Source organism: Alligator mississippiensis, chromosome 2 (assembly GCF_030867095.1).
Source record: "Alligator mississippiensis isolate rAllMis1 chromosome 2, rAllMis1, whole genome shotgun sequence".
In the NCBI taxonomy this organism is placed as follows: domain Eukaryota; kingdom Metazoa; phylum Chordata; order Crocodylia; family Alligatoridae; genus Alligator; species Alligator mississippiensis.
The window spans coordinates 223,910,741-223,923,386 of record NC_081825.1 but is presented as its reverse complement, the minus strand read 5'-3'; the positions used below and the strand labels follow the sequence as shown (position 1 = coordinate 223,923,386).

The 12,646-nt window shown below is 46.4% G+C and overlaps 1 long non-coding RNA gene across 1 annotated transcript; it reads right to left on the bottom strand.

Moving 5' to 3' along the window:
• Positions 1 to 1,602: 1,602 nt before the first annotated feature.
• LOC109280480 (uncharacterized) lies at positions 1,603 to 8,387 on the bottom strand. The gene is made up of 3 exons (XR_002086811.2): positions 8,273 to 8,387; positions 2,597 to 2,675; positions 1,603 to 1,855 (listed from the first exon to the last, which is right to left on the bottom strand). It is a non-coding gene; the product is annotated as an uncharacterized LOC109280480 (long non-coding RNA).
• Positions 8,388 to 12,646: the final 4,259 nt, after the last annotated feature.

The window sequence follows — 12,646 nt, the reverse complement described above, 5'->3', positions numbered from 1 at the left end:
GTATTCCCCTATCCTGTTTCTTAGTGGGCCTCTCAGTACTTACCGGGTCAATTCTAGTGTGCGGTTCGTTTGTGGCTTGTCTTCCCTGTTCTTGTCCTGGTTTTGACATCCCCATCCCCCAATGAAGCTAGTTTAACATTCTACGTAGGAGGTCTGCCAACATGTAAGATAACAGACTCTTATCTTTTGGAGAGAGATGTAGACTGTCACGTTCCAGCAGGGTCCTATCCTGGAAGTACAGATCATCATCTAGAAAGCCGAACCCCGCATGGTGGCACTAACTCCGAAGCTGTGAGTTGACCTCCCCAATGAAGTTGCTGTAGTGCTGGCTGCGACCGCTGACCGGGAGGACCAATGAGAAGACTACTTGTGCCTCATAACCTCTAAGCCTGTCTCCCAGAGCCATGTGGGGTCTGTAAATTTACAGAGCCTGCAGGATTCCTCCTCCTCACCCCCCACCGTGGGTCTGGAAATTTGCTGGTGGGGGCACATTAATTGTCATTCCCCTGCAGTCAAATTTCTGACCCCCTGGGGAGCCCTCCAGGTGAGATAATGTGGCCCTGAATGTTAGAATATGTTGGGACAGGGTTGGGCTAACATGGCTGTATTTGGCACTCAGGGGTTGGGTTGATACATTAGATCATGGGGTTGGTCTACTGACCAGATCCCACATGGTTCTTAACCTCTTTAGACTCAAGATACCCCTGGATAGACTAGAGACTCCTCCCCCCACCCACCTCTTAGCATTCACTCTTTTTTTGCCTACAGAAAAATTAATAGAGCTCTTTTCTCTACGGCAAAGAACTCAGAAAGACTACAACTCTGGAACTCAATTTAAAACCTCTGGGTTTATCTTGTGAACCATGCTGCACATCTCCTCCTGTCTGCACCAAAGCTGCTTGATAGACTATCCCAGAGTTGCAGCATTACCACTGTACTGAACAAAGATGCCTAAACAAAGGGAGAGGGGGAAATAGAAAGAATTTAGGGAGAGAACTGAGGAACAGTTCACAGTTCCCAAACAAAAACCCTAGAATAGAAAGGGAGGCATTAGAAGGGAAAGAGTGAATAATAATTAACACTAAAGATAAAAAAGAATGAGGGCAAAGAGATACTTAAAATTTAGAACAAAAATTCACCAAGCTATGTAGTAAAAGAAGTAGGAATAAAGACCAAAACAGGGAAAATAAAGGCAGGGCTGGGAAAGTCAAAGAAGACAAAACATTTACACGGTTAACATTATTATGTAAAAATGGGCTGAAATTTAAAAAGACAATAGAAATGGTTTGTGAATGTGATATTAAATTGAGCAACATTTTTTAAAGGCTTGAACAACTCGAACAAAACTGCCTCCAAAGAAATCCGATGCATGCCCACTCAGACAGATTTGCAGCTGAGTAATGCAGGGAAGTTGTGGAATTGTTCTATGGACCATTCAAGAGATGATGGTCATCTGCTTCCTCCTAGATAAGTCTGTGACTTCATATTGTGAAGTCCACATCAGATCTAGCACATATTGCATACCAAGTAATTATGCCTATTGTATGATGGGCTTCTTAATATTCATGTCTCAAATGAATATACAAAGACACACAAACTATATATAAGGCATTTCTTTGTTTTATTAGTAACACTGTACATTAGAAAAACTGTAACTATTTGAAAAAAAACCCAAATAATGTTACTACTGATTATAGCACTCATGCTTTCAAGCTCAGTTTACTTTCCATCTTTGATGCTATTTCTTTTCTCTGCTTGTCTCCGCAGCTGGTGAAAGTAGTCTGGCCAGTTTCACATCTTGTTTCTAGTCATTCACTTTCTGGTTCTTAGGCAACTAGGACATTAGACACAAGGCCTAGGTAGACAGACAGGTTATTTAATGAAGAGACGTTAAAGATGAAAAATGAGAGAAGCAATCAGATTTCCTAGCAGAAAATATTCTACCTAAGCTAGTCACCAGATAGGGTGTCTGTAGAGGGACCCAAGCTGAGTGGCTACACTGGGATGGGGCCCGTGCTCCGTATGCTTGGTGGACGTCTCACTCTCTTATTCTAAAATGTTGCCTGCCTCTACTTGGTGTAACCATGAGAAAGGTATTAGGAGGTGGTACCTGATTGGAGAAGGAGATGGCTGAGACTGTTGTGGGTCACAATGTCTATAGATCTTCTGTGGGGCTCCTCCTCCCCGACACCCCACCCCTTTCCACTCAGGTGTTCCTGTTGAAGCTTGATGAGGTCACCTGGCTATACTAAGTGTTTGGCCTTGTTGTTCAGGCTGAGGAATCCATAATGGAAAGAAAACTGTGTTTCCCAGAGTCAGAGCCTTCTGGGCCCTGCTGCAATTCTGGGTATGGGGTGCATGGCCCACATAAGGAAATAAATAATCTAACTTAAATAGCTATGTCCAAGCCTGCTTCAGGCCTTTCCTTGCCCAGCAGTGTATCTTGGCCACCTTCTCTCAGGCAGCCCAAGCTCTTCACGGATTGCCCTGTGCACCAGTTCAGTCAGAGTGGGCTGTTCTGTCCTGGGCCATCCCTTTTTGCAAGGTGGGGGCAGTGATGTCACAAACCCCAGAATAACCCCTAGAGGTACCTGACCTCCTATGGTAGAATGCTGGTCACAAGTCCTTCCAGAGAGCCATGCTGATCCAGGTCCTCAGCTCTGGGTCTTCTGCCCCTGGGGAGGAACACAGCTTTGCTTGTGTTTGCACACTCCTCTCCTCCCCACCTCACCTGTTCTTACATGAGGTGTTCTGGATTGGTCTGAGCCAATCTGGACCCCTGCTCACTCCCACTGCAGCTGACAGTTACTGAAAACCCTAAATTGGCTCATTAATTCCTGTGCGTATTGCCTCTGGGTCCTAAGTGGCACCTTCTGCACCAGCCGCCTGCCTTTTTTTATGAGGCTAGGGTCTGACTCCGTTCCTGGAGCGGAGCCTGGCGAGTATTGGCTGCAATGTAGCAAAGCATGCCCTGGATGCGTGGGCTCACTGCTTCTCCCCGGGTCTGGCTGAGGATCTGCCACCCGAGGAGTATGCCGACTGTCCTCGTCCCAGGAAGTACGGGGCTCAGCTTGGCCCCTGCTACAGTGTCATTACATAACTATTTCATTGATCTTTTAAAGATTTATTGAAAACATTTCATAACTTTTATACGCCTTCTCTCTTTTTAAAATAAACTCTGCATATCAATCTTAAAGTACCTATCAGCCTCCTGACCATTTTAAAAGAAAAAAAATAAATTGGCTGAATGATCCCAAGGGCCAGTAGGTGGCACTTGGTGTTTATGGAGGTCTCTCATTCTCCTCTTATCCATGCAGGGAAGCTCTATTTGGGAACCACTTCAATGGTGCCTGTGGTATTTCCTGGTGAAAAATTTGTTTATGTAGCTAGGTCTTCTCTTTCAGTAGTTGCAGCATATCTCTTTGTTCTCTCCCCTTCAGCAGCTGTTCACTCTACTTGCTTGTATCCTTTGTATTTGCTCCAAGACCCATAAAGTCTCAAAGAGCATGTCCTCTTCAATGTATTTGTGTGCTCGATAGTGAGCAGATGCTCTTCCTGGTCTCTCTAATGAGGATCTCTTTAGGCTTCTTCCAAATGAAGTCACCCGTGAATCAATGAGAATAATTGTTAGGCTGGGAAGAGAGGTTGGTATTCCACCATAGATCATTGTTGCGTCTGCTCAGATGTTCTCACTTTGGGCAATAAAAACACACAAGCTATCTCAAAATAACAAGGGTAACATTCAAAGCCTAGTAGACCCCCTAAGACTGTGTGTATATTGGCCTTCTCAACATGGGTTGCTAAAGATAAAGAAGGAAGTTCTTTGACTGCAATACACAGAAGGATAGTGTTCAGTAGAGTCAGCAGTTAGACTGAGTTCAGGTAGTTGTGATCTTTGACAATTTAAACCATCACACAGATTCCAAGCCAGCAAAGAAGAGAGAGGTCTGCAGGCTGCCCATAGACAGATGCAACCAAGCTGTTTCCTGCAGTCACCGTCTCTAGAGGTCTGGTAGACTGGTACTGAAATATGTCAGACAGCAGTGGGCTGGCTAGAGTAACTCTCACATTGTTTCTGCTGCCTGCTAGTGGGTCTTCACTTTAAACACAGCACCCAAAAGCTCAGGGGCAATGTTACATCCTTGTTACTTCTACCCCTGTGCAGAGGCATTTGGGCAAATTAGCCTGACAACTGAATTTAATTAAAGTAATGCTGCCTTTGGTTTTTCACTTTAGCAGACTCTTGGTCATATTGGGCTTTACACTTAGGACGTATTTATTAACTGCACCAAAAAAACACTAGTGTCTGTGCATCCAAAGACAGGTGCTCCTGGGATGGATTGCACAGGGCAGGCAGCATGGTGGGCGGCAAGCTCTGGGTATGGGGATTGTACATCCTCATGGGCAGACATATGAGTAGGGACCTACTTAAATTGTGGTGAGGCTAAACAATTTTCATGGGTTTTTGTGGGTCACGGCATAAAGATAAAATTTTGCAGATATTTCCTGGATGTTCTCCATTGGTCCCACCCCTTGGCACTGACTCACAGAGAGGTCCCACTTGGGGACGAGGGACGAGGAGGCGGCTGCCATCTTGTCTACTGGCTGCCCTTCATGTCGCTGTGGCCCTCAGCGCTGATTGGCAGAAAGGCCCCTGCAGGGGGCGGAAGGAAAAAGGGGCAGTTGCCATCTTGTCTGTTGCCCTTTGTGCCATCCCGCCAGCCAGCGGCTTCCTCCCTGGAAAGGTTGTGAGGGCATGCTGCAGCAGCAAGGACCGCTAGCGCCAACTGGGGAGCCAGCATTTTATTTTTATTAAGTTTTTTTTTTTTAAGTTTATTTCACAGACAATCCTGGATTTTGAGGTTTCTGCAAACTTCTTGAACTCACAAATTGAGTAGATATCCATACCCTACATCAGGGGTGGGTAATTATTTCGGGCCACTTACTGCGTTTTGGTAAGCCATCAAGGGCCACATGACAGGCAGCTAGGAGCAGATAAATATTAATTTTCTAAATTTTTTAGGGGCCCCGTGGGCCAGACAGGATGGCCTGGCGGGCCGCATTCAGCCTGCGGATCGCATTTTGCCCACTCCTGCTGTACATACATATATACTTATGAGCTGTGGTGCTTAGTACTGGAGTCAAGTATTCAGGGTGGGAAGCGGGCGGAGCGGGGGTTATACTAGCTTCAGCCTAGTTCAGAGCAGGCTGAGATCATAACAAGTATATTACTCTTATGATTGCTCAGAACTCATTCTAACTTTTAATATAGCACAGTAATGCTCACTAGAATCTAAATAAACATGTGCTTAAAGTCTTATGCAACAAGGCCCATAGTTTTATTGACCTATAGGATGGGCTGTTAAACTGTGTGTGTGTGTGTATGTGTGTGTAGGGAGACAGTGTGTTGTACTATCATATGTGGTACTAACATTGGGAGTCTACCATCAGTCTTTCATATGCTGTAGGCAGAGCCAACCTTAGGGGTGTGCGGGGCCTGGGGCATATCAGCCTGTGCAGGGAGGGTGTTGGCGAGTGGCTGGAGTGTAGACCAGAGGATGAGGGGGGTGGCAAATGGCCCGAGCGCAAAGCTGGCGGCGTGTGGTGGCGCCCTCGGGACATGCCAACGGTGCTGTCCATGGGGCCTGTACGGCACTATCCGTGGCATCCCCCAAAGTGCGGGGCCCAGGGAAGTCACCCCAATTTGCTCTCCCCCCAAAGGACAGCTCTGGCTGTAGGTCCCAAGTAGGGTAGACAAACATCTTATACTGCTGGTTTGGTTATGGCTTCAAAATACATTTAAAAACAAAATGAACAAAAGTGAGATTCATGTTGTTTTCTATGATGGTTCAATTTTAGTATATTAAGTGTAGTGGTGAATATCCTCATATGTCATGTGGGAGATCAGGGTTTGAATCCCTGGAAGAAAGGGGTGCTTTTTGATGATTAGATTAGATGACCTCTGAGGTCCCTTCTAGCTATATGATTTTATTCTAATTTTAAACAACATTGGTCTGTCTGAATATGGTAGCTCATTTCTTGAGTTTCATTAAAATGTTACCTCCGTCCTTCTACCCTGGTTTTAAGTTCCTGGTGTTTAAAAAGAAAAAATTCTGTGCTTTTTCTGTTGTTTGTGCTATTTTTCCCTTTCTTCCTCTCTGCTGCTCTTGTTGCACAATCTTTCCAAAGCAGTTCATGAATTCAATAAAGCACAAATCACACTTTTAACTATTTAGGACACTTGTACACGTGACAAAAATTGCCCATTTTTGTGGTTTAATTGCATCACACTGTACATGTACGGGTTTTTTTGTGATTTAAATGAGTTTGTTTTGTTGCAAACTAAACTACATCTGCATGTAGTTTAGTTTGCAACATAGCAGCCTTTCGACAGCTAGCTTACCCACCCTCCATGGGAAAGGCAGGTTGAAGGCAGAAGCGGTGAGGGGCCCAATCCTTCTTTTATTTTTTATTTTTCTCCACAGAGCTTGCCCGCTTCTTCCACAGCCAGGGGGTGATCCGCTGGCAGGCTGAGTGGCCCATGAGCTGTGGGGGGCCACGGTCCTTCCCTCCATAGTGGTGGCACCCCATGGGGCCACCCAGGCAGGGTGCAAGTGGGCCAGGGGCTGCCCTAGCTCAGAGGCAGAACTCTACTGGATCCACTCTTCCCTGAGCCTGCCCACTGGAAGCCCACTGGAAGCCCACAAGGAGGCAGATGCCATCTTGTCTACTGGCTGCCCTTCATGTGGCCCTGCCCCTCAGTGCTGATTGGCAGAAAGGCCCCTGCAGCTGCTCCCTGGGTGGGCTCAGGGAAGAGCTGGATTCAGTAGGGTGCTGCCTCAAAGTTGCGGCAGCCCCTGGCCCACTAGCACCCTGCCTGGGCAGCCCCAGGGGGGCACTCCTGCCATGGAGAGAAGGACCAGGGTCCCCTACAGCTCAGGGGCCACTTGGTCCACTGGCAGCTAGCCCCCTGGCTGGGGGATTCTTGGGCAGGCTCTGCAGGAAAAAAAAAAGGATCAGGCCCCTCACCATAACAGTGATTCATAGATTCATAGATGTAGGGTCGGAAGGGACCTTGCAGATCTTCTAGTCCAACCCCCTGCCCTGGGCAAGAGAGAAAACTGGGCTCAGATGACCCCAGCTAGATAATCGTCAAGCCTCCTCTTAAAGACCCCCAAGGTAGGAGCCAGCACTACTTCCCTTGGCAGTTGGTTCCAGATCCTGGCTGCACTGACTGTAGTGCCTTCTAATGTCTAGTCTGAACCTACTGTGTAACAACTTATGGCTGTTATTCCTTGTTACTCTGGGAGGTGCTCGGGGGAACAAGGTCTCTCCCATTCCCCTCTGGTTCCCCCTAGTAGGTTTATAGATGGTCACAAGGTCCCCTCTCAGCCTTCGCTTGTGAAGGCTGAACACGCTAAGGTCCTGCCCTGCAGCCTCTCCTCCTAGGATCTGCCCTGTTGTCCCTGGATCATGCGAGTGGCCCTCCTTTGGACCCTCTCAATGCTGTCCACATCCCTCCTGAAGTGCGGTGCCCAGAACTGGACGTAGTACTCCAACTGCGGCCTGACCATTGTTGCATATAGGGGGAGGTAATGGAAGCCCCTACTTTGAAACAGTGGGGTTTGAATCATCACAATTAAAAGCCCACCATTTTAATTTAGGGGACTAAACCCCCATCATGTGTACAAGTGCCCTCAGTGTTGAAGCAGTTCAAATTTAGGCAGAACTCATTTGCTTGGCCATGAGTCCCAAATCAGAAAGAAAAAAATTCTGTTTCTCCTACCTGTCATTCTCCCAGTCCTTTTGATTTTTCCTTCCCTACTTCTCTTTTCTTGTCTCTCCTCCTCACCTTCCTGATTTCTCTCTCTACACAGTTTCTCTCTTTCTGCTTTCACTTCCTGTTTATTCCTCCCTTTCTGGGATTTCATATGCTGAATACCTTCAAAAACTCTTGGAAGTCTCTAATATTGCTGCTTGAGTTAACCGGTGCCAGAAGGAAACTGATTTTTTGTTACTTGGTGAGGAGCCCCTCATTCCAGCATATGGAAACTGGAGTAGCTGAAGCTAATGTCTTTCTGGGGAGCATGCAGACATTAGGCTCAAATGACCTGTAAAATGTAACAAAAGGTAAAAGGCGGCAACAGCAACTTCCCCAGATCTCATGATGCTTTAACCTCCTGCTGATTTCAGAGGAGTTTGGCAACAAAGAGGATTCCCTAGAACTTCAGTCTGAGGCATAGCTAAGGAAAACAGACGGCATTTTCCTCACCTGATTCTCTCCAGTATGTTGAAGGCTTATTCTGGGGAGCATCTTCCTCAGGGGATGAAGATGCACTCTGTAGAGCAGCGGTTGGCAGAGTTCAGCCTGCAGGCTGGATGAGGGTCCTGTGGTGGACTCCATTTCCCAGAAGCCCTGCCTGCATTGCTGCAGCCAGTTTCCATGGAGGTGGGGTCATGACAGCACAGGGCCAGTGTTATTGTGGAGACTGGCCCTAGCAGCACTGGCAGGGCATGCAGCTGGGCAGGGAGCTGCTCCAGGACTGGGCCAGAACTGCCCTGGGCAGGGGCATGCAGGCAACAGATTATGGCTCTGCCCCAGCCGGGGCCCCGGTGCTGGAGCAGCTCCCTGCCTAGCCATGTGCCAGGGCTGCTGTGGCTGGTCTCCATGGAAACCCTGGCCCCACACTGTCATTGCTCCACTGCTGCTGGGGTCTCCATGGAAGTGACATGGGCAGGGGCTGCTGGGAAATGGAGTCCAGCCACAGGCCGGATCCACCATTTTGCCCACCTCTGCTGTAGAGAGTGCCACACAGTAGTAAGTCTGTACCACAGACCTATGGGTGTAAACGTTTAGCTCTGGTTTTCTGTTTCATATCTTTTCATGTATACAATTATAAAACAGATATCACAGTTACAAGGCTAACCAACACCATTGACACCTTTCTGGTCTTAAACGTTCTGCCTTTACCTTTTGGGGATGAGATCTTATGGCTCTTCTACACTTAGAGTAGGTCTAGGTTACAATTTCCTATAGGCACCAGCAGATCCCTTTGGCAGCATTTAGCCGGAAGTATTAACCCAGCAAGCCTCCTTAAAACAAAATATGGCCTAAGAGAAAAGCTTTTATAAATAATAAAAAAAGATGTCCATGAACATGTACCTTATCTAAGCCTGGCTAAGTAACCTATGGCCTGCAGACTGGATTCAGAGGTAGGTGGGCTGCATTTGGTGGTGGACAGGGTTGCAAGCATATCAACAGCAATTTGGTGGCAGTGGAATCATCACTGGTTGGCTCTGGACAAAGTGGAGTTATTTTGGCCCACACTCTTCAATGATTACTGACCCCCAGTCTGATCTGTCCCACCCTGCCCTCCCATAGGAACGGTTAGGTTCTTTGAATACACCGATGGATAACTAGATGTCACTCCTTCCCCACCATCAAACAACTCCCAGCAAAGGCCTCCTCTTTCTTTTTAATAGTTAGTAGTCTTTTTGATCTGCTGATTTCCAGCACTTGCAAAACAAACTCTATAATTTGGCTGGAACCAAATAAATAGGATCTGCACATTTAACAGTTGAGAGTCATCATATCTTAATCCTTCTGCAGTATTGACCTGAAGGTGTTTTATTTGAAGGTACTGTCTTGCCTTTCTGTTGTTTCTTCAATAATCTGCTATTAAACTGAGCCAACATAGTCATACAGTAAACATCCTATTAGCTGTCTCATCATACAATGTTCATAAATCATTACCAGAGAGAAGTAGCTAGCATTTAACAAAGTTGGCTGTTGCCCACATAAGTTTATGTCTCTCCGAATGAGTAAGGTTTTTATGGTGCCATCCTGCTCTGCCTTCTAAGAGAGAAATTGTTACCTGTGTTCATATCCAGTCTTCTGAGAATGCCTATACACGTGCTCGGGAGTAGTGGTGGTGGTGCTGGGGCATGTTTTAATTAGAGTGGTTCCCAGAGACCCACTCTAATTAAAATGCCACAGTGTCATGTGTATTAAGCCACCACATATTTAAAAATGGCCATGGGACACTTTCACCCAGCAGCCATTTTTAAACCCAAGGGACTTATACACATGATGCTGCTGTGATGCTAAGGTATTTTAAATAGAACATGGAGCAGACTCAATTAATCAAGTCTGTTCTGATACATTCTAATTAGAGTGCATTGGAGCACATGTATAGGTATCCTGAGAAACTAACTGGTTCAGAGAGGCATAATTTTTCACAGGTGACAGCTTACTTCATCAGCTGCTATGAATGAACTTGCAGAAAACTTATGCCTCTCTGTACCAGTTAGTCTCTAATGCCATTATTCTCAACTAGGGTGATGCAAAATCTCTTTACGGATGCTGCGGGATGCTGCTCGCTATTAGTGTTAGGTGTGTGAACACCTACACATGATTCACAAGATAAATCCAGAAATATCAAACAGGAATCTATTCAAATAGGAAAACATTCTGACCTGCTATGGTCTTTATGAGTTCTTTGCAACAGAAGAATTGTTTTAGTTTTTTTTGTAGTCAAAAAATGAGTGAAAGCTCCGATCTGGCATTTTCCAAGGTGCACCTTGAGTTTAACAAGGTGCTAAAGCAACCAGGCAGAAATGGAGGCAGGATCATAGCTGTCTTGACCCTGATGGCAGACAGTGAGATGCTGAGGAAAAGCAGAGCAACCCTTTGAAAGATTTCTAGGTGGGAGAGAATATAAGGAAAGGAAGATAAGAACAGTTCTAAAAATGTTATAATGACATATATAACGCAGTAGGCCCTCCCTCACCTGTAGTGTTGTGTTCATCTCTGTTCTAAACAGGATACAGAATGCATGGCAACAAGAAGGATTAAAGACACGAGAAGTTTCCATTCTAGTATTGCTTTGTGGGATTTTTCTGGATGTGCATTGTTTTCCTTTTATGCTCATCCTTTTCCCTGTTTTTCTCCTTCTTCCCTTTTATGCTCATCCTTTTATCTGTTTTTCTCCTTCTTCCCTTTTATGCTCATCCTTTTACCGGTTTTTCTCCTTCTTCCCTTTTATGGGGGGTGGAAGGTTCTTCTTCTTCCTCTTTCTCTTTTCCTGAAATGTGTAGGGGTTCAACTTCCACCCCCTCCCATAGAAGTCATCATCAGTAAAATTGCTGATGCTGATGTTTGAGTGGTCATTTTTAGGCTTTAGGGTCAATGTGGCAGGGTGATCAACATGACTAGGGATGATTAATGAAGGACTCTCAGAGATGTTGTTTCAAGAGGTCTGCAAATTCCATTTGGAAGGCATCACTGCATCAGTTACAGATAGCATTTGGAAGGATATCTTACAATCCCCAAAAGGAGAAATGTACTTTTGCTAATGAGAGCTTAGCTGCTTCAGGATGTGAATGTGTTGTGTAAGCTATGTCAGTTAATCAAAGGTGGATCCAAGTGGGAGGCTGGTTCTTTACAGTCCAGAACACAAACATGAGATGGTGTTATCCATGTGATAAATTGCAGTACCATCTGATAACTAACAGTAATCGTGTACTTTTGACATCCTTACCTGCATTCTGCCCACCAATCCATTTCTGCTGTGACTATTTCAGTTATTCCAAACCTCTGAAAAGCTTCTCAAATGCCATTTAAATGAAGTACCCTGTCATAACAATTCTGTTTTCCCTTCCATGGAAGAACGTATCACCCCATCCCAAGCTTATCCTAGTTATTGGCAGAGGTTGGGCTGCATCCAGGGCTGTGCCAGCAAGAGAATTAAATTTAGTTATCTTGTAACCAAATGATAATAGAAAGAGAAGATTTACATGCCTAAAAATAGCATATCCCAGTTTCATCATAGGGCAATAGTTGCTACTAGGTCTGGAGGATCTTGAAAAGCACACAAACTATTTAGGATGATTGATGAAGGTTTTCAAACTGTGGGCCAGACCCTTAGTGGGAATAAAATGAGATAGCTGCAGGCAAATCAGTTTACCAATTTCTGCCAGCCAAGGACCTAGGATCTTTTCTTTTTTTCTTTCTTTCAAGATGGTCGCTGACAGGTGAAGCCCTTCTGAGCTCCTGCAGCTCAGGTCCCTGCTGCATGTCCCCCTCCACCTCGCCAAACCTTGCCTCTCCCCCACTTGCTGAGGTTTTTTTCCCCTGGGCTCTGGCAGCCTCCCCCACCCTACCTGTGCTCTCCATTTGATTCTGGCTGCCTCTCCCCTCCAGAGCCCCTTACCTTGATCTCTGCCATCTCTTCCTGCCTTAGGGCTTGTCTTCAGCCCCTGCCGGGTTGCTCTGCCCCCCCTAAGGCCAATTTGGGGCTATTTCAGCCCCTTCCCAGTCCCCAGCTTCAGTCTGAGGCTTTTTTTTTTTTTTTGCCTGTAGCAGCCTGGTGGGAGAGTTAACCCTCTCCTGCCTGGGATGGCTGCCAGCAGCCAGAGCACTTGGCATGGGATGTCTCTGCGGACCCTTCCCTCAGCCATGGTCTGCGGGTGCACACCCCTCTCCACCTCAGGGTGAAGGACTGCGCCGGAGCCCTGGCGGACCTGCTGGAAAGCCAGAGCATCCGGTACACCTCCTGGGTAAACTCAGTACCTGTCATATACTTGAGCTCTCCCAGCCTGGTGAGGGAGGTGTGTGCAGCAGGACTGGAAATTTTGGGCGTCCACT